At 39.4% G+C, this 18,557-nt stretch overlaps 1 protein-coding gene across 20 annotated transcripts in view; it reads right to left on the bottom strand.

Annotated features, from left to right (window-relative positions):
- Window positions 1-6,113, bottom strand: part of LOC126817142 (uncharacterized) — a 123,145-nt gene extending 117,032 nt beyond the window's left edge. For 4 of the 20 annotated variants that reach the window (XM_050543968.2, XM_050543969.2, XM_056100722.1 and 1 more), the window contains exon 1: window positions 6,019-6,097. The gene's annotated coding sequence lies outside the window, so the exon portion shown is untranslated. Of the gene's footprint in view, window positions 1-6,018 lie in introns of all 20 variants that reach the window. The other 16 variants (XM_050543953.2, XM_050543962.2, XM_050543957.2 and 13 more) reach the window with 13 other exon arrangements.
- Between the last annotated feature and the right edge of the window lie 12,444 nt (window positions 6,114-18,557).

The following is an 18,557-nucleotide window of genomic DNA, read 5'->3' as shown; positions in this document are numbered from 1 at the left end:
TTTCATCTTCCAGGATGACAACGCAAGATGTCACAGGGCCAGGATCGTTACAGGTTATCTCCAACAACATAACATCACCACATTACCTTGGCCAGCACTGAGTCCCGACCTCTCCCCCATCGAGCATGTCTGGGACATGCTTGGACAGAGGTTACGTCAACGTCAACAACGTCCTGCCAATGTCCAAGAACTTGCTGCTGCGTTGCAACAGGAATGGGACAATCTGGACCAAAATGACCTTAGACGTCTCATTAGGAGTATGCCACGTCGGATCAATGCTTGTTTGGCAAACAGAGGAGGATTTACCCATTACTGACTTGGTTGTGATGCTGTGGTAACTTTGCTGTTTGACCCCGGGTATCATTTTACCCTTATAATGGTCAGTCTGTGCCTTACTTAGTCTAACGATCATTTGGAATAAATCGATGAATGTGAACTTCATTTCATTTTGTCATTTGTTTCTTCGTCAGTTTCATTAGGTGACTTTAATAACACTTAAAAATCAAATATCCCCTACTTTTTTTGAATAGTATATATACCAAGCCTTAAATCAGTTTCAAACAACTATAGTCACTAAATAAACGATCCTGTTGTACTTAATAAGCTATGACCATTTAATGATCTATATATAATAGACTGAAACTGGTTCCAAGTTTCGTCCATAACATCCAGACACTTTTGAGTAAAAGATAGGTTACGTGCCCTTGTTTTGAAATTAGTCTCGCTTAACCAGTGTACCGACCATTCTACGTCTGATTGACAGGTCGGGATAATCAAGACTACCTTTTTACAAAACATATCAGAAAGCTGGAACAAGAAATTGTATTTAGAAAAACGCATGTTAGCCAGCTCAACAATTGTTTTAAGAAGCTTGTAAAAGTAAAATGAAACTACTGCTTGTATCATGTTCCTGCTAAAGAAAGTGATTCAGAGATATTATTTGTACTAAACCAAAAGATGCCGCTCTTAACGGTACAGTTAATGATAAAGCAATTTAAAAAATAAAACGAACGTAATTTCTAAAGCTGCTGTAATAACCAAGAAGCTAAATTTTACTGCTATTCAAAATCGTCAACAATAGATTTTTTACGGCTGTAATAGTTGATAGATTTGTAGAGAATTGCACGTGCCTTGGCTATTTATAGTATCATACAGTCCACCGCAGATAGTTCGAGACTACCACTGAAGCGTGCACATTAGCCGTGTCGAGACCAACTTTCTGTAGAGTGCATGGGTCACCCTAGCTATGAGCATCGCTCGATTGTAAGCGATGTAATTTTAGTGAAATTGATGTCGAGAAGTGGTGTGGATTCGGAAAATAAACTAAAGTCTATGCAAAGGCATGTTCCTGAAGCAACGACCGCGAGTTTTACAACATCTAGTCGTTGCTTCAATACTCAACAATTCCCGAATTTTTGCGCTCGTTGTGTTTACACGTGACTAATTAGCATTGTCCAATCAGAGGTCGTGCCACATAACACACTGTAAACAAATATGGCGGCGGCCTCCATAGAAAATGAAATAGACAAGTTTACAGCCTTTGTTGATCAACCATGATTTCCAGCAACCTTGACATTGATCGAACCCTGAACTTTGCAACTCGATTGTTACATGTAGACATTTAAACTAGAACTAGAAGCGCGAGACTTGGCTTATACCCAATCGAAATTATAGTGCTAAAATATGCGGGGTATTACGTGAAGGGCTTCATAAGATGTACGTAGTTAAGGCGAGATCAAGCCTTCTATTGAAGATGATGCAAAGGAAGAAGTTGGATACTATTCATGTTAAAATTGCATTGACATTGTATAACAGAGTGGGAGTCCAGGAGGTCAATCTAGCTGAAAAGTGTACCAATTTTCTCCTATATGGTATCAATGTATGCATATCTGGTATCATCAAAATGTAAGTCTACCGGGTTTCTGGTGGTGGGTGTGGTATTCCACGCCCAAAATGCCATGCCCCCCAACTAGTCTAGATTAGCTCAAAAGTGTACCACATGAAAATCGCACAGCAATGTACCCTATATCTTCAGGTATTACAAAAACACTCTGACGGACATGACAGAGCTATGTAATTGCCAGCATGTGCGTACGGGGAAATTTTTGAATGGGGGGGGGGGGCAGTGGTGGTTGGTGCCCAAAAAATGTAGTTAGGTTTTTAGTATGTTACATAATATACTATTCAAAAAAAGTAGGGGATATTTGATTTTGGGGGCATAATACTAAAATATGCAAATGACTACGAAAAAAGTCACTATAGAACCTAACAGAAGAACCATTTCCAGTTACATGTGACGCCCAAACGCACCAATAGCTACCGCATGGAATGCAGGTGATGCTTGGGATCATCATGGGGGTCCAACCCAAGATTTGCACGACTCTGACTTTGAATGTTACAGTCATTGTGGCATTGAATTCCAGGGTGGAAACATCAGTTTAATTGTTTTAGTGACCAGAAAACAAATTTTGATATGCGTCGGCTTACCCAAAATGAAAGGTTAAGTGCCCTTGGCATGCTACAGATCGGCACAACACAGGCGGTTGTGGCGCGGACGATGAATGTTTCTCAGTCTGTCATAAGCAGGCTATGGTCCAGATACCGTGATACACAATCTGTACAGGACAGACCACGCTCAGGTCGACCAAGGGCGACAACTCAAGCCCAGGATCGATTTATCCGTACCTTGGCCTTGAGAAATCGTGTTATCACAGCAAATCAGATCAGCGCTCATCTTCAAACAGACACTGGTGTGAGAGTGAGTGGCCAGACGATTCGGAATCGACTGCATAGGGGTCACCTTCGCGCCCGACGTCCTCGCGTGATCCCTTGTTTGAGAGATCATCACATTCAGGCAAGACGTCGTTGGTGTAGGGATCGTCAACACTGGGATAATCGACGCTGGAGCAATGTGATGTTTTCAGATGAGTCAAGGTTCACTGTTGATTTTTTGGACAGACGTAGGAGGGTGTGGCGTCGTCGAAACGAGCGCTTCCAAGACGTTAACGTCATCAGACATGATCGATTTGGGGGTGGTTCTGTTATGGTGTGGGGAGGCATCACTGTTGCTGGAAGAACGGCTTTACATGTTGTTGCAGGGCGTGTTACAGGCCAGTACTACCGGGACAACATCTTGGCAGTCCATGTTGTGCAATTCGCACGACGTAATGGCCGCCGTTTCATCTTCCAGGATGACAACGCAAAATGTCACAGGCCCAGGATCGTTACAGGTTACCTCCAACAACAGAACATCACCACATTACCTTGGCCAGCACTGAGTCCCGACCTCTCCCCCATCGAGCATGTCTGGGACATGCTTGGACAGAGGTTACGTCAACGTCAACAACGTCCTGCCAATGTCCAAGAACTTGCTGCTGCGTTGCAACAGGAATGGGACAATCTGGACCAAAATGACCATAGACGTCTCATTAGGAGTATGCCACGTAGATCAATGCTTGTTTGGCAAACAGAGGAGGATTTACCCGTTACTGACTTGGTTGTGATGCTGTGGTAACTTTGCTGTTTGACCCCGGGTATCATTTTACCCTTATAATGGTCAGTCTGTGCCTTACTTAGTCTTAACGATCATTTGGAATAAATCGATGAATGTGAACTTCATTTCATTTTGTCATTTGTTTCTTCGTCAGTTTCATTAGGTGACTTTAATAACACTTAAAAATCAAATATCCCCTACTTTTTTTGAATAGTATAATAATAAATTCGCTGTTAAATTGGACACATTCAAGAACATAATATTTTTTTTATACAACTTTTACAAAGTACAATTGTGTGCCCAAATTTTCCTAGCATTTGGTGCCCAAAATGTGGGGGGCGGCCGCCCCCCAGCTCGTACGCCTATGATTGTCAGACATTTGTAGTGATGGAGTATCCCTGCCAAGATTTATCTAATTTCCAGACCAAATCTAGGCTAGATTACCTCAAATCTGTACCACCTAAAACAGATTTGGAGTTATTCAGTACCACGAGAGGAATCATGAATGACCACTGCCAGACAGTTTGTGCTGTGGGTAACCCCTAATAGACACGCCCTCCAACTAGGATAGATTAGCCGGCACTGTTCCCGTGGTCCAAAAATTTAAAAATTGTGCCAGGATGCGTAGATTACTAATACCTTGCACGTATTGAAGAGGCGATAAACTGCGGTTGCAGGAACTTTTTTTTTTTTCAAAAATGCATTTTTAGCCCCATAAAACGTTTTTTTCCCAAAAATCAATTTCTTGCAACCGCAGTGATAGCCTCTTCCATATGTTAGGTATTAGTATTCTACGCATCCTGGCTAAAAATTTAATTTTTTAAAACACAGGAACAGTGGTTGCGAAGTTAGCCTAGTTTGGGGCGTGGCATTTTGGGGAAAGTCTGTCAGGGGTAACCCACCGCACAACTTGTCTGGCAGTGGTCATTCACGACTCCTGTGGTGATACTGAACAACTCCAAAGCTGTTTTAGGTGGTACAGATTTGAGCTAATCTAGCCTAGCTTTGGTCTAAATATTAGATAACTCTTGTCAGGGATACTCCACTACTACAATTGTCTGGCAATTACATAGCTCTGTCAGGGGTACCCCACCACTAGAAATGTCTGTCAGAGTGTTTTTGTAATGCCTGAAGATGTACCGTACACTGCTGTACCATTTTCATTTGGTACACTTTTGAGCTAATCTAGCCTAGTTGGGGGTCATGGCATTTAGGGCGTGGAATACCACACCCACCACCAGAAACCCGGCAGACTTACATTTTGATGATACCAGATATGCATACATTGATACCATATAGGAGAAAATTGGTACACTTTTCAGCTAGATTGACCCCCTGGGCTCCCGGTCTAAATAATAGATAACTCTTGTCAGGGATACTCCACTACTACAATTGTCTGGCAATTACATAACTCTGTCAGGGGTACCCCACCACTAGAAATGTCTGTCAGACTGTTTTTGTAATACCATTTTCATTTGGTACACTTTTCAGCTACCGTAATCTAGCCTAGTTGGGGGTCATGGCATTTAGGGCGTGGAATACCACACCCACCACCAGAAACCCGGCAGACTTACATTTTGATGATACCAGATATACATACATTGATACCATATAGGAGAAAATTGGTACATTTTTCAGCTAGATTGACCCCCTTATTCGGAAAATAAGCTAAGGCGTATGCAAAAGAAGGAGTTCATGAGAAAATTGCATTGGTTAGTGGTTTTAATGTATAAATAAAATATTAAAAATTCATGTAATACCGGTTTTTAAATTTGTGGGATTAAAGGACCCGATATAAGTAGGATGAAAGGACCCGTGTAAATTTGGGATGAAACAGCCCGGATGAAACAAAACAGCCCGGGATGAACCGGTAGTGGGATGAAACGACCTGCTCCCAAGTCAGATGACCCTTTAATCCTGTGTAAAATACCATCAAAAAATATTCATAAAAGTTTCGATTCTACACCCAAAAGTCCACAAAAATCGCCATGCAAAAGGGGGAAAATGGAAAGGGTGAGAAAAACTAAAAATATCTTTGGCACTTGTTTCAATGGTCTAGTCACTGCGGATTGATTTTGTGTGACGTCAGCGCATGGCGGCAGTGACAAAATGGAAATGGACGAAAGCAATGTAAATATTGGAAACAATTCTAGGATATCGTTTTGTGGGAGTATTTATGCAAATCAAAACGACTAGATTGAAGAAAAAAACATATCCGAGTGAATCGACAGAGGTTTGATTGCCTGACATTACGAATTGTTGAAAAAAAACAAGCCGAAGCGAGAGCAGGTAAAATCGAGTCTTCAACAGGCATTGCATTCCTGTTCTTTTTTTTTTATTATATATTGTATTGTCTGGTTCAGTGGTTGGACATGGTGTATGCATAATACGGATAGAAGGTCAGACTCCTGTGATTCAAGTCGGATTGTGTTATTTTTTTCAAATATTCTGTGTACATATCTAATGCTTTCCCATAGTATATTTACGACACAATGACAACGTCATGGTTAATGTAACAGGCATACCTACTGATTCCCACTATCCCTGCGCTAAATTGTGATATTTCGTGTTCAATATGGCGACTGCTCAGCAGCCAACCAAAAAAAATAAAAAATTGCGCAAGCGCATTGACTTGCGCAGTTTCAGTAGTTGCTATCACTCGGCAAACCTCGGCAGATTCCGTTACTCTAGTCTAGTCTCGGCCGTATGACGATAAGTGATTATGTTCCTCATACTCCTCGCAGTGTTTCGTTGATTATACCTTATCCCACTAAACACTGCATTAACGAAAGCAAATTTTTGTTCCAAATTATGACTGGTCAATGGTCCGATTAACAACCAATAGATAACTTAGGGTGAACACCTTGGCTTGATCATAATGCGGGACATTATCTTTCTTTAAAAAAAACCCTGAGGCAATATGCATTTTTCGTCATAGCAACAATAGAAACCAAACTATGAAATATTCACACAAGCCTGGTTTGTATTCGTGTGTCATATGATATTTACCACGAATCTTTTAGGATAATAATACATAGCAACAATATAAATTCAAGCCATATAATATTCATATCAGCGTGTTTTGTATTCGTGTGCCAGCATCATCTTGCATTTAAAAAAAAACCGAGCAAAATCTTTATTTGTAGATGTAAAAATGCCTATCTTTAGTTTCAAACAAATTATATAAATTATTAATGTGTGCGACAGAACCGTTTGAAAGGGTGCGTTGAAATAATATATTATGGCGTTGAATGAAATTTTTAAGTTACAATCAAATGACTGCCGAATTATCATCCATGTACATTAATCGTTTATCGCTAAAATTAAATCATGTTAAATGTTGTGAAACTGATTGAGATTTTATAATAACTGATTATAAAGGATGTTAAGCCTGGTTAAAGATGCATTATTTAAGAGCTGGGGGGGGGGGGTAGATGGCCGAATGGTTACTTGGTTAGCACGTGCGAGCTGTATCATAAGGTCCGTCATTGAGTCAACTGGCGTGGTTTCGATTCCCCGGTTGTACGTGACATGGAGTAGGGTCGCGGTCGCCTGTCCAACCTTCTGGTTTCCTCCCACTGGTAAAGACTCGTACGCACAAGCGAATGATTGAAATAAAATTATATCATGTGTTAGTCCCAAAATGACCTAGTTTGTGTCGAGTGAACTTAAACCCCATCTCTCCCTCTCTGGTATATTCGAGACATAGCCTCGCTTTCCCATTCTTACGTAATTCATCTTTTACTTGATCACCATGTCATGCTATATTAATAATACAAGATACCTTTACACATTCATCTGTTATGCATCAATGGATATATTCGAATTTTAATAATTCGGAGACGCAAAAGCGAATGTCATTGATACTCCATTAAACCAATTATACATATCAAAATAAAGGAACAAACAATTCGATACATCCGTTGTCTTCCAGTAAGTTTTTTTTGTGTGTGTATAAAATAGAAATACATATCCTTCGGTCACGGCAAATGCGCAGTAGTCAGCTAATGTTTTTTGTTTATGTGATTCACCATTGTAACAAATACTAGTACATATTAAAATTTTATTATTCTTTGGCTAAGAGGTGGTTTCCTCCCAAAGCTAAAGACCTGGGGCCGGTTGCTCAAAGCTCTGTTATCTTTTAACGATCCGTTAACATGGAGTTAACGGATCATTAACTTTAACGGAGAGAAAGGTTGTTGCTGAAAGCCCCGTTAACTTTAACGTGTAGTTAACTTGGCGTTATATTTAACGGAGGTGTTGGTCTCCGTTATCTGTTTAATGATGGCATTAGTTGGCTGTAGCAAAAAGTCATAGATTACATTGTACCTATGTAATTTTCTATAGAACATTCTAGAGGGTTGGGCGATGCGGGCCTATTCCATTTTCTATAGGATGAAATTCTATACTATTTTACAGAATTTTGGTAGCCCGTAGGAAATAATGACCCCATAATTCTGTAGTGCAAATCCCATAATTTTTCCTACAGATTTATGCTAAAATTTCTAAAGGAAAAAATAAAGTATTCTATGGTGTTTTCTGTAGTAAATTCTGGTTATCTTTTTGTCTTTAATCAAGTTTTGTGAACAGACTGCACAGTTAGTTGTCTCACTGTCTTCAGTTTCTTGTTAATACTAACTTCTATGAAGTTGTTATACATGTACATTGAATTCAAAAATTTAAAATTCAGGCAATAAACAAACAGTATTCTCTGGGATTAACTTTAATGAATCCGTTAGCTAACGGATAATGAAATTGACTTTCCAGCAACAGAAATTTAACGGACCGTTAACAAACGACAAGTTACCAAGATAACGATCCGTTAAACTCTAACGGATCGTTAAAATAACTTAGTTTTGAGCAACCGGCCCCTTATGTGCAAGCGAATTATAGTTTGTTTCGAGTGGGCGTATATAGAATCCCATTTATCTTTTTATCTCTCTTCTCTCTCTCCCTGGACTGTTTTGACAATACAGTGTATAGACCAGCTCCAGAAAAGGGGCTAAATTTTGGATGTTTGTGTTGTGTCCAGTTCACTGACATTTAATTGGCTGGTATGATAATCTAAACAACATGTCCGACTTGATAGCATTATTACCCTTATATGTTGACAACTATAAACCTGCCTGCTATTGGGAGTATCAAATGACATCATTTATTATAATCGGTTAGTATCATTTCTGGGGAATCAGTTGTTTCTTTATTCCAAAAACCAAGTTTTATCATTAAAAAGAATGGTAGTGGATGCCAGAATAAAGAATTGACATCTTTCAATAAATGTGAGCTAGTTATAATTATAATTATATTCTTTCTGAAAACAGAACATATGTATTATTTAGTTTAATTGGATAAGGATTTGCATGTTTAAACCAGAGACAAAGTACATGTACTGTAGTAGTGTGTATTTTAGTACAGGATTTGCAAATACTTAACTATACTATTCAAAAAAAGTAGGGGATATTTGATTTTGGGGGCATAATACTAAAATATGCAAATGACTACGAAAAAAGTCACAATAGAACCTAACAGAAGAAACATTTCCAGTTACATGTGACGCCCAAACGCACCAATAGCTACCGCATGGAATGCAGGTGATGCTTGGGATCATCATGGGGGTCCAACCCAAGATTTGCACGACTCTGACTTTGTATGTTACAGTCATTGTGGCAATGAATTCCAGGGTGGGAACATCAGTTTAATTGTTTTAGTGACCAGAAAACAAATTTTGATATGCGTCGGCTTACCCAAAATGAAAGGTTACGTGCCCTTGGCATGCTACAGATCGGCACAACACAGGCGGTTGTGGCGCGGACGATGAATGTTTCTCAGTCTGTCATAAGCAGGCTATGGTCCAGATACCGTGATACACAATCTGTACAGGACAGACCACGCTCAGGTCGACCACTCAAGCCCAGGATCGATTTATCCGTACCTTGGCCTTGAGAAATCGTGTCATCACAGCAAATCAGATCAGCGCTCGTCTTCAAACAGACACTGGTGTGAGAGTGAGTGGCCAGACGATTCGGAATCGACTGCATAGGGGTCACCTTCGCGCCCGACGTCCTCGCGTGATCCCTTGTTTGAGAGATCATCACATTCAGGCAAGACGTCGTTGGTGTAGGGATCGTCAACACTGGGATAATCGACGCTGGAGCAATGTGATGTTTTCAGATGAGTCAAGGTTCACTGTTGATTTTTTGGACAGACGTAGGAGGGTGTGGCGTCGTCGAAACGAGCGCTTCCAAGACGTTAACGTCATCAAACATGATCGATTTGGGGGTGGTTCTGTTATGGTGTGGGGAGGCATCACTGTTGCTGGAAGAACGGCTTTACATGTTGTTGCAGGGCGTGTTACAGGCCAGTACTACCGGGACAACATCTTGGCAGTCCATGTTGTGCCGTTCGCACGACGTCATGGCCGCCGTTTCATCTTCCAGGATGACAACGCAAGATGTCACAGGGCCAGGATCGTTACAGGTTACCTCCAACAACAGAACATCACCACATTACCTTGGCCAGCACTGAGTCCCGACCTCTCCCCCATCGAGCATGTCTGGGACATGCTTGGACAGAGGTTACGTCAACGTCAACAACGTCCTGCCAATGTCCAAGAACTTGCTGCTGCGTTGCAACAGGAATGGGACAATCTGGACCAAAATGACCTTAGACGTCTCATTAGGAGTATGCCACGTCGGATCAATGCTTGTTTGGCAAACAGAGGAGGATTTACCCGTTACTGACTTGGTTTTGATGCTGTGGTAACTTTGCTGTTTGACCCCGGGTATCATTTTACCCTTATAATGGTCAGTCTGTGCCTTACTTAGTCTAACGATCATTTGGAATAAATCGATGAATGTGAACTTCATTTCATTTTGTCATTTGTTTCTTCGTCAGTTTCATTAGGTGACTTTAACAACACTTAAAAATCAAATATCCCCTACTTTTTTTGAATAGTATAGATAAAATTGCGCATTTCATTTGAAAATTAAAGTAACATTTCTTAAACTGGCATTTTAAATATGGTGAATTAACTTAATGATGAAGTTGAAGTTGATAGATAACAGCTTAACACTGTTACATATGGAGACTGTCATATAACCAATATTCAAACCAACCCAATACATAACATATTCTTTTTATTCAAGGAAGAACACAGATACCATGAGAGGGCTCATTTTATCCAGTCCTGATTTTTATACGACTACATGTTCTTGTGGATGTATACTGCTGTCGCCACTGTCCATTTGTCCGGCCATAATTTGTTTGTGGACACTCAACAGGTCACAATTGTTATCCGATGTAGACAGAACTTGATACTTCAGACTGTAACTTGCTGGATTATGACCACTGATTGTACAAAAAAACGCCTTTTTGTTAGCTTGTTCTGTCCATCTAATGAAGACGGACATATGCCATACAGTGTGCTATGAGAGAAATTTTGCCCAGGCAGCTGCACCATGGCTTACTCTTATATCAAATTCCTACTGCCAAGGGATCTTTTACGTGCATGCTAATGTATACCCTGGCAGTCGATTTTGTTACCATCCGAATGACTGGACGGCTGTCCTTGTCAGTCCTTCCGTCCGGCACCACTGACAAGGGGAAGCCAGGCCGGAAAATCCCAACAAACTTTCTCGACCAATGTAGGGATCGAACATACGACCTCCAGGCTAGCGAGCCAGTGTCTTACCCACTTAGCAACCGTGGCTCTCAACAATTTAAGATACTGATGATCAATAAAAATGTAGATATTTTAGAATGTTTGGGAGCTTTTGTATACAATTTGTTCATGTCTTGTGTATCTTTGTATAATTACGTACATGTATATGTATCCTTGCTATCTGCATTTATCTTTCTATTATTTTTATTTGTATATGCACATATTGTCACATAACCTTGTATTTTTTTTATGCAATAAAGTTTCTTCTATTACATCATATTTAAAATATAAAAAGCTTAGTATAACTTTATGTAATATTTGAATCAAATGTTATTTTTATTTATTAAATTTTTATTTTAATTTTGGGTTTTTTCTACATTTAATTTGAATGTGAATTAAGTCTCATATAGAAACTGATCAAAACCCATCTAAATATAGAGCAGTGTAATATGATACTTAGCATGCCCTAAACACCACATCATCTGTATCAGATATTTAAGCTACAACATATTTTCTTTGACAAGTTGATGACAAGATTCTCTTCAACAGAACTGTATTGTCTGTGGGGGTCGCATTCCTAAATTTGAGGAAAAATGGCTAATTTCCACCTAGTCCAAGCACTGAATAATTGACTTTGGTAGTTTTTTCCATAGAAAATGTCTAGCATAGGACAAAGCACGTTTTCCAAGTTGTAAGTTAATATTTGGAGATTTTAGAAGATGTACTGTCTGAGAACTGAGATTTCTACTGTCGGTCTTTACAATATTTTTAAAAATATAATATGTGAATTAATTATATTCATTTAATTTAATTTAATTTTCTTTGGGTATGGTGACGGCCGTGGTGTTGTCGGTTGCGCTACTGATAGTGGTTGTAGTGTGGGGTGTCAATATTATATAAATTATATTCGTTGATTCGGGACGCGGGACTTTGAAACATTTTGCGGGGCGGGACGGGTGGTTACCCTAAGCTAACTGCGCTACAAAAGCATTACGCTTAAAACAGAGCTCCAAATTGGACCAAATATGCTTACATAACGTTAGGCCCTACGTCATGACTCGCGATTTTATTATGTCCAACAAGTGCATAGCAGAATATTGCAGAAAAACTAATTGCGTGACAAACGAGGCTATCAAATCGAAAACCGGTGAACACTCTTTCGTATTCATGAAAATGTGAAAGGGATCATAGTCACCAGTGCAGAATGATTGACAGCTGTCAGCCTTCACCTTGGAAATATCAAGGGAAATAATTTGAACAACTGGAGGCAGACCACATCGACTACTACATAAATGTTAAAAGGCCATGAGTTTAAAGTAGAACAATATAGCCTTATATTTGTCGCTACCTTTGACAACCTGATTTTCACCCATAACGCCATTAATCCCCCCACCCCCACATATATATATATATTGTTGATAAAACGGTATTATACGAAATGAGAAAGCCAAAAAATCCAACACACGAGATTTTTATTTAAATTTTCGGATGACACAGCATCCTTCGTCAGAATCACGTAACAAATTATAATGAAGAGTAGAAATTAACAGGTTCAAATACAGGCGAGAGGGTGTGAGGGAGTTCAAGTGTCAAAGTCAATCAAGCAGATTATGTACAAAAACAACAAATCATAAGGTTTGAGTCTCTACGGAGTATTACTCAAAAATGAAAGTTCAATCATGATGACTAAAACAACAGAACCGATAGGCGAACTCAAGATTAAAACAACACTAATTGTCAAGAAGAACGTATTGACATGAAGAAACGCAAAATTACAAAAAATAGGCGATCTCTGCCTAGTGAGTGAAATCAGTTCTTGCGTTTTTTTCGTGATTTTTTGGTTTGAGTGTAGAAGCCATCATCAGTGTTTAATCCGTTCGGCGTGAGCGTATCCAGTCGCCAAATCCACTGTTTTTCTTTTCGATCTATCCGACACTATCCGCGGTATTGGGTCTGAAATTGACCTTCTCTATTATTTAAAAATGGAATTTGTCAGGCGAGTGGGTTTTCAAATGTTCATAAAGTTCGAAGCAGTCGTCCTTTGAGAGTGAATTTTTGATGCATTTACGCAGGTCCGATTTATGTCCGTTCATACGGAAACGAAGGTTATTAGTTTGGCCTACGTATTGCTTTTGACATTCTGGACAAGAAATGACATAGATAACCCATGTAGAGTCGCAGTTAGTATCCGAGTTGTTGAATGTTTTCCCGTTAGCCGTACTCACAATTTCGGCACCTGGTACAACAATTTTGCACAGCTGGCATCGTTTTGTTGAGTTTTTGTTGCATGGTACAGAGTGATCGGTGCTTGGCGTTTTATCCGGTGCATTACGAACCTTAGCGATACAAAGCAGGCTCTTGAGAGTACGAGGTTGGTGGAAGCTGACGACAAGCGTATTTGGAACTGCATCGCACATCTTCTCAGATTGATGACGGACGGGAAGGTATCTATTCAGTGTACCCTTGGGGGGTAACCCCTAATAGACACGCCCTCCAACTAGGATAGATTAGCCGGCACTGTTCCCGTGGTCCAAAAATTAAAAAAATTGTGCGAGGATGCGTAGATTACTAATACCTAGCACGTATTGAAGAGGCGATAAATTGCGGTTGCAGGAACATTTTTTTTTTCAAAAACGCACTACTACAATTGTCTGGCAATTACATAGCTCTGTCAGGGGTACCCCACCACTAGAAATGTCTGTCAGAGTGTTTTTGTAATACCTGAAGATGTACGGTACACTTTTGAGCTAATCTAGCCTAGTTGGGGGTCATGGCATTTAGGGCGTGGAATACCACACCCACCACCAGAAACCCGGCAGACTTACATTTTGATGATACCAGATATGCATACATTGATACCATATAGGAGAAAATTGGTACACTTTTCAGCTAGATTGACCCCCTGGGCTCCCGGTCTAAATAATAGATAACTCTTGTCAGGGATACTCCACTACTACAATTGTCTGGCAATTACATAGCTCTGTCGGGGGTACCCCATCACTAGAAATGTCTGTCAGACTGTTTTTGTAATACCATTTTCATTTGGTACACTTTTCAGCTACCGTAATCTAGCCTAGTTGGGGGTCATGGCATTTAGGGCGTGGAATACCACACCCACCACCAGAAACCCGACAGACTTACATTTTGATGATACCAGATATACATTCATTGATACCATATAGGAGAAAATTGGTACACTTTTCAGCTAGATTGACCCCCTGGGCTCCCGGTCTACAAATAAGATATTCGGAAAATAAGCTAAGGCGTATGCAAAAGAAGGAGTTCATGAGAAAATTGCATTGGTTATTGGTATTAATGTATAAATAAAATATTAAAAATTCATGTAATACCGGTTTTTAAATTTGTGGGATTAAAGGACCCGATATAAGTAGGATGAAAGGACCCGTGTAAATTTGGGATGAAACAGCCCGGATGAAACAAAACAGCCCGGGATGAACCGGTAGTGGGATGAAACGACCTGCTCCCAAGTCAGATGACCCTTTAATCCTGTGTAAAATACCATCAAAAAATATTCATAAAAGTTTCGATCCTACACCCAAAAGTCAACAAAAATCGCCATGCAAAAGGGGGAAAATGGAAAGGGAGAGAAAAACTAAAAATATCTTTTTCACTTGTTTCAATGGTCTAGTCACTGCGGATTGATTTTGTGTGACGTCAGTGCATGGCGGCAGTGGCAAAATGGAAATGGACGAAAGTAATGTAAATATTGGAAACAATTCTAGGATATCGTTTTGTGGGAGTATTTATGCAAATCAAAACGACTAGATTGAAGAAAAAACATATCTGAGTGAATCAACAGAGGTTTGATTGCCTGACATTACGAATTGTTGAAAAAAAACGAGCCGAAGCGAGAGCAGGTAAAATCGAGTCTTCAACAGGCATTACATTCCTGTTCTTTTTTTTTTTATTATAATATATTATATTATATTGTATTGTCTGGTTCAGTGGTTGGACATGGTGTATGCATAATACGGATAGAAGGTCAGACTCCTGTGATTCAAGTCGGATTGTGTTATTTTTTCAAATATTCTGTGTACATATCTAATGCTTTCCAATAGTATATTTACGACACAATGATAACGTCATGGTTAATGTAATAGGCATACCTACTGGTTCCCACTATCCCTGCGCTAAATTGTGATATTTCGTGTTCAATATGGCGACTGCTCAGCAGCCAACCAAAAAAAAAAAAAAAAAAAATTGCGCAAGCGCATTGACTTGCGCGCAGTTTCAGTGGTTGCTATCACTCGGCAAACCTCGGCAGATTCCGTTACTCTAGTCTAGCCTCGGCCGTATGACGATAAGTGATTATGTACCTCATACTCCTCGCAGTGTTTCGTTGATTATACCTTATCCCACTAAACACTGCATTAACGAAAGCAAATTTTTGTTCCAAATTATGACTGGTCAGTGGTCTGATTAACAACCAATAGATAACTTAGGGTGACCACCTTTGCTTGATCATAATGCGGGGCATTATCTTTCTTTAAAGAAAACCCTGAGGCAATATGCATTTTTCGTCATAGCAACAATAGAAAATCAAACTATGAAATATTCACACAAACCTGGTTTGTATTCGTGTGTCATATGATATTTACCACGAATCTTTTAGGATAATAATACATAGCAACAATATAAATTCAAGCCATATAATATTCATATCAGCGTGTTTTGTATTCGTATGCCAGCATCATCTTGCATTTAAAAAAAAACGAGCACAATTTCTTTTGTAGATGTAAAAATGCCTATCTTTAGTTTCAAACAAAATATAGAAATTATTAATGTGTGCGACAGAACCGTTTGAAAGGGTGCGTTGAATTAATATATTATGGCGTTGAATGAAATTTTTAAGTTACAATCAAATGACTGCCGAATTATCATCCATGTACATTAATCGTTTATCGCTAAAATTAAATCATGTTAAATGTTGTGAAACTGATTGAGATTTTATAATAACTGAGTATAAAGGATGTTAAGCCTGGTTAAAGATGCGTTATTTAAGAGCTGGGGGGGGGGGGGGGTAGATGGCCGAATGGTTACTTGGTTAGCACGTGCGAGCTGTATCATAAGGTCCGTCATTGAGTCAACTGGCGTGGTTTCGATTCCCCGGTTGTACGTGACATGGAGTAGGGTCGCGGTCGCCTGTCCAACCTTCCGGTTTCCTCCCACTGGTAAAGACCCGTACGCACAAGCGAATGATTGAAATAAAATTATATCATGTGTTAGTCCCAAAATGACCTAGTTTGTGTCGAGTGAACTTAAACCCCATCTCTCCCTCGCTTTCCCATTCTTACGTAATTCATCTTTTACTTGATCACCATGTCATGCTATTCATGCTATGAAGTTGTTATACATGTACATTGAATTCAAAAATTTAAAATTCAGGCAATGAACAAACAGTATTTTCTTGGATTAACTTTAATGAATCCGTTAGCTAACGGATAATGAAATTGACTTTCCAGCAACAGAAATTTAACGGACCGTTAACAAACGACAAGTTACCAAGATAACGATCCGTTAAACTCTAACGGATCGTTAAAATAACCTAGTTTTGAGAAACCGGCCCCTTATGTGCAAGCGAATTATAGTTTGTTTCGAGTGGTCGTAGAATCCCATTTATCTTTTTATCTCTCTTCTTTCTCTCCCTGGACTGTTTTGACAATAATTGACTTTGGTAGTTTTTTTCCATAGAAAATGTCTAGCATAGGACAAAGCACGTTTTCCAAGTTGTAAGTTAATATTTGGAGATTTTAGAAGATGTACTGTCTGAGAACTGAGATTTCTACTGTCGGTCTTTACAATATTTTTAAAAATATAATATGTGAATTAATTATATTCATTTAATTTAATTTAATTTTCTTTGGGTATGGTGACGGCCGTGGTGTTGTCGGTTGCGCTACTGATAGTGGTTGTAGTGTGGGGTGTCAATATTATATAAATTATATTCGTTGATTCGGGACGCGGGACTTTGAAACATTTTGCGGGGCGGGACGGGTGGTTACCCTAAGCTAACTGCGCTACAAAAGCATTACGCTTAAAACAGAGCTCCAAATTGGACCAAATATGCTTACATAACGTTAGGCCCTACGTCATGACTCGCGATTTTATTATGTCCAACAAGTGCATAGCAGAATATTGCAGAAAAACTAATTGCGTGACAAACGAGGCTATCAAATCGAAAACCGGTGAACACTCTTTCGTATTCATGAAAATGTGAAAGGGATCATAGTCACCAGTGCAGAATGATTGACAGCTGTCAGTCTTCACCTTGGAAATATCAAGGGAAATAATTTGAACAACTGGAGGCAGACCACATCGACTACTACATAAATGTTAAAAGGCCATGAGTTTAAAGTAGAACAATATAGCCTTATATTTGTCGCTACCTTTGACAACCTGATTTTCACCCATAACGCCATTAATCCCCCCACCCCCACATATATATATATATTGTTGATAAAACGGTATTATACGAAATGAGAAAGCCAAAAAATCCAACACACGAGATTTTTATTTAAATTTTCGGATGACACAGCATCCTTCGTCAGAATCACGTAACAAATTATAATGAAGAGTAGAAATTAACAGGTTCAAATACAGGCGAGAGGGTGTGAGGGAGTTCAAGTGTCAAAGTCAATCAAGCAGATTATGTACAAAAACAACAAATCATAAGGTTTGAGTCTCTACGGAGTATTACTCAAAAATGAAAGTTCAATCATGATGACTAAAACAACAGAACCGATAGGCGAACTCAAGATTAAAACAACACTAATTGTCAAGAAGAACGTATTGACATGAAGAAACGCAAAATTACAAAAAATAGGCGATCTCTGCCTAGTGAGTGAAATCAGTTCTTGCGTTTTTTTCGTGATTTTTTGGTTTGAGTGTAGAAGCCATCATCAGTGTTTAATCCGTTCGGCGTGAGCGTATCCAGTCGCCAAATCCACTGTTTTTCTTTTCGATCTATCCGACACTATCCGCGGTATTGGGTCTGAAATTGACCTTCTCTATTATTTAAAAATGGAATTTGTCAGGCGAGTGGGTTTTCAAATGTTCATAAAGTTCGAAGCAGTCGTCCTTTGAGAGTGAATTTTTGATGCATTTACGCAGGTCCGATTTATGTCCGTTCATACGGAAACGAAGGTTATTAGTTTGGCCTACGTATTGCTTTTGACATTCTGGACAAGAAATGACATAGATAACCCATGTAGAGTCGCAGTTAGTATCCGAGTTGTTGAATGTTTTCCCGTTAGCCGTACTCACAATTTCGGCACCTGGTACAACAATTTTGCACAGCTGGCATCGTTTTGTTGAGTTTTTGTTGCATGGTACAGAGTGATCGGTGCTTGGCGTTTTATCCGGTGCATTACGAACCTTAGCGAT

Source organism: Patella vulgata, chromosome 4 (assembly GCF_932274485.2).
Source record: "Patella vulgata chromosome 4, xgPatVulg1.2, whole genome shotgun sequence".
Lineage (NCBI taxonomy): Eukaryota > Metazoa > Mollusca > Gastropoda > Patellidae > Patella > Patella vulgata.
This window is presented reverse-complemented; position numbering and strand designations above follow the sequence as displayed.